This window comes from Palaemon carinicauda, chromosome 30 (assembly GCF_036898095.1).
Source record: "Palaemon carinicauda isolate YSFRI2023 chromosome 30, ASM3689809v2, whole genome shotgun sequence".
Taxonomy (NCBI): Eukaryota; Metazoa; Arthropoda; class Malacostraca; order Decapoda; family Palaemonidae; genus Palaemon; species Palaemon carinicauda.
Window position 1 is genome coordinate 83,903,832 of NC_090754.1, and position 5,000 is coordinate 83,908,831.

Sequence of the window (5,000 nt, forward strand, 5' to 3'; positions counted from 1 at the left end):
CACACCATTCTAAACTAAATCCAAGTAAGTACCGTGTATCCCTAGAGATGGTCGCAAATACAAATCCCAACATTTGGATATTGCAGGAGAAGAACCATATGAATTCAGACCACGGAAGGAAAAGTGTTTCCATATCGGACATCCAAAACTGCGATCGTCAGCAGCTGGGCTTATGGCAACAGTCATGTTACAAGTCAAAAAAAAAAAAAAAAAAAAAAAAAAAAAAAAAAAAGAGAGAGAGAGAGAGAGAGAGAGAGAGAGAGAGAGAGAGAGAGAGAAGACTGATGACTTTATATATCTATGGTTTTTCAATGTCTCATGCACGTGACATGATAAATTTTAGAAATTTTCTTTTAGGTGGGAAAGGGGATTTCATGAAACTATATCTCAACATTTATTCGTGTATATATATATATATATATATACACACACACACACACACACACACACATATATATATATATATATATATGATAATTTTTTGCACTTTTAAACGTGTTTTTCATATTTCAAATAAGCCATATATATATAAATACATTAAAGTCTGAATTCTCTTAACGACCTCGGGATCAGAGCCCCAGGTGGAATCACCCAAAGACTATAGTATCAGACCGGCCGGGATTTGAACCCTGGTCCAGGATACCTGTATGCCATTGACCATGCCACTCAGCCACGAAGAAAGGTAAAAGTCAATGACATTTCTTCTGTAAAAATACCTGTCAAATTCGGGTTTTTCTGTACTTAGAATTGAAATCAACCCATCTTCACCATCGTAGCTAATTGGTAGGTTTGGGACGGCATTCGATTAATGATAAATTTTTGCACATTTAAACGTGTTTCTTTCATATTTCAAATAAGCCATATATATTAATACAATAAAGTCTGGATTCTCTTAACGACCTCGGGATCAGAGCCCCAGGTGGAATCACCCAAAGACTATAGTATCAGACCGGCCGGGATTTGAACCCTGGTCCAGGATACCTGTATGCCATTGACCATGCCACTCAGCCACGAAGAAAGATAAAAGTCAATGACATTTCTTCTGTAAAAATACCTGTCAAATTCAGGTTTTTCTGTACTTAGAATTGAAATCAACCCATCTTCACCATCGTAGCTAATTGGCAGGTTTGGGACGGCATTCGATTAATGATAAATTTTTGCACATTTAAACGTGTTTTTCATATTTCAAATAAGCCATATATATTAATACATTAAAGGTCTGGATTCTCTTGGTACAGTTCTTAAAATATTTTATTTTAATTGTTCATAACTTCACTTGTAGTTAATTGATTTCCTTAGATATGGGTAATTCATGTCAGCTCTTGAGTTAGAATTAATATAGAGGATGACGCTAAGAAGCAAGAAGATACAGATTTAGGTCAAGCAAACACGACAGACGGATGTGAACAAAATATTGAGAAATTCTTGAAAACGAATTGATGAGGTGAATGGGAATGAAAGAATATACCGAAGACGTTAAAAACTAATTGTTTACATATTTTATATAATACAAAAAAAAATTCAGGTAAAAATTTGAGTTGAGAAAAAAAACTGGTTGCATATTTCATACAATATAAGAAAAAATTATCAGGTAAAAAAAAAAAAAAAAAAAAAAAAAAAAAAAAAGGAGGGTTGAATCTGAATATCTAAGAGATGGTTATGGTCATGTATAAAATATGGACCGCATAATTCAGAAGACCTAGGATGTTGGAGGAGAAAAATGTTGGATAGATGGAGAAAAAGACTTCGTTGGGAGAGCCTGGGGGGGAATGATGCAATAAGTGAATGAGGGTTTGATGTGCTAATAATTACCCTTCGTTGTAGGGGTCTGATTTGATTAATGATGTGGAAGTTATACGGCACGGTGTTCATCCGTGATTCAGTTGTTGAAGAACGAATATGACAATTTTGGATTTTCTACACAGTGATTTTGACAAGGAAAATTACATGACTGAAAACAATGAATTGATAAACGAATAATCAAACATACAGTATGTATATGTATGTATGTATGTATATATATATATATATATATATATATATATATAAGTTACAGATACCTCTTAACATTCAATTTGCTCTGCCTTGGGATCAGAGACCTAATGGGGAATCAACTAGATGACAATAGCTTCTGATCAGCAAAGGATTCGAACCCGGATCAAGTTGAATCTGAGGCTGGTAAAGACATGTAACTGTAACCTCCACAGTTTGCCATGATCAGAGTTCAAATCCTTGCCCGACCAGAAGCTCTTATCATAGAGTTAATATCCCGCTCGTGTCTCTGATCCCGAGGCAGAGAGAAAATCCGATATTAAGAGGTATTTATGGCTTATATGAATGTATGAAAAACACAATTAAATGTCAATAATATATATGTGTATATATATATATATATATATATATATATAGATTGGTTGACTGATTGCGAGCTCGTGCAGAAAAAAACAATAGGCAAGGTCCTACTACTCCTTGGAAACCAGATGCAGGATAACTGGACCATCTCCGGTGGCGTCACCACTCACCTCCTCCTCCTCCTTCTCCTTCTCCTTCTCCTCCTCCTCCTCCCGCTCCTTCTCCTTCTCCTCCTCCTCATCATCATCCAGATTTGATGCACCTCACATAACTTGGGCTTCACGTATCATCATCCGGATATCATGGTTTCTCCCATATATCCTTCAAGCGTGGTTCCTGGGGATCCTGCAGGATTCGTGTGCCCCTTCCAAATTGCTCTTACGCATGATTTAGGATCCACTGAATTCTTTATTATTCTTTTTTATGACTGCAGACATATTAGCGGAGATTTATTCATTTCCCGCAGTTGCCAAAAGAGAGAAAGAATAAAATAGCTTTTTTTCTTTTGTATCTATATTTCACCAAAACTTGTTTTCATATAATTGCTGACATAAATCTTTCTATAATTTATATATGAAATATGTGTTTTAATGTTGTTGATGTTTTTAAAATACTTCATTTTAATTGTTCATTACATCTAATATCGTTTATTTATTTCCTTATTTCATTTCCTCACTGGGCTATTTTTCCCTGTTGGAACCCTTGGGCTTATAGCAACTTGCTTTTCTAACTTGGGTTGTAGCTTAGCTAATAATAATAATAATAATAATAATAATAATAATAATAATAATAATAATAATGTGTCTGAATGACGATATTCATAGAATCTGTTATTTATTCATTTTACGTATGGTTATGGTAAAACAGAATATCACCTATTATTATTATTATTATTATTATTATTATTATTAGTAGTAGTAGTAGTAGTAGTAGTAGTAGTAGTAGTAGTAGTAGTAGTAGTAGTAGTAGTAGTAGTAGTAGTAGTAGTAGTTTTTTATTATCATTATTATAATAACAATTATTATTGTTAATGTTATATATATATATATATATATATATATAATATATATATATATATATATATATACAATATATATATATATACAATATATATATATATACTATATATATATATTATTCCAAAGAAATAGAGTTGCTTCTAATTAGAAAGGTTGAAAAACATTTGGAAATTGAGAGTTGTATCACCTAATTCAGTGAGATGCCAATGATAGTTTAGAATCACGAAAAAGGCAATGTTGTTGTTGTTGTTATTATCATTATTATTATTATTATTATTATTATTAATATCATTATCAGTATTATTACTTATTATTACTACTACTACTACTACTACTACTACTACTACTACTACTACTACTACTACTACTATTATTATTATCATCATCATCAGTATTATCATTATTATTATTATCATTATTATTATAATTATTATCATAAATACAAGTTATATGAAGAAAAAACTCTCCGGAAAAGAGGCTACGATTTTAGTTCATTTTGTTATACTGTTTATATGCAGATATACAAAAATTGGGTTGTGGTGGCCGATGCAGTAACGTCCCTGACTGGTGAACGCCAGACTGGCGTTTGAGTCAGCTCAAACTCATTGGTTTCCTTGGTCGCTGCAACCTTATCATCCTTGTAAGCTAAGGATAGGGTTTTGGGGGATTTTATAGGTCTATCTGCTGCGTCATCAGCAGCCATTGCCTGACCCTCCTTGGTCCTAGCTTGAGTGGAGAGGGGGCTTGGGCGCTGATCATATGTATATATGGTCAGTTTCTGGGGCATTGCCCTGCTCAATAGGGCAATGTCACTAGCACTTGCCTTTTCCAATCATGAGCGACCTTTAAAACCTTCAATTTTATTGGAAATATAGGAACGTGTCGATTAGGTATCATATTGTGTAGATGTATTAATACTCAGATGTGGAATAATAGATTTTAATTTTTTTTGTTCGAATATATTTGTGATGCTGATGTCTCACATGATTGTAAATACAGGAGAGGGGGTTCCCAGCCCCCTCGTCCCGTCCCTTTTAGTCGCCTCTTACGACAAGTAGGGATAACGTTGGCGGTATTTTTTTTTTTTTTTTTTTTTTTTTTTTTTGATGTCGGCTACTCCCCAAAATTGGGGGAAGTGCCTCGGTATATGTATGTATGTATGTATATTTGTGATGGGAAAAATACTCAGTTTTGGCTTAAACTTAGGATCTTAGAGAAAAGAATAAAAAAAAAAAAAAAAAAAAACCGTTAGAAGGATGATTGAACGTAAAGAGCAAAGGGAGCCATATAAGACATAGGCCTACGACAAATATATTTTGTGGCCACGGATATAAAATTTATCATCTACTCAAGAAAAAACGAAGGAGACAGGCGGATGGTTAGAAAATCTGATATTGTGGTGGAAAAAATTATGAAAACAATTGGGAATCCACCAAAATGTATAAAATATAACGATATTATGGAGGAATCAAGACATAATTATATTGTAAGATAAAGATAATTTGAAACTAATAATTTTCATAAGATTAAAAAAAAATCAATTAAACTAAATTATAATGTAAAGCTAATTATGACTGAGATATAAATGATCAACTCTTAATGGGGGACTGAATAACTACCATATTGTAA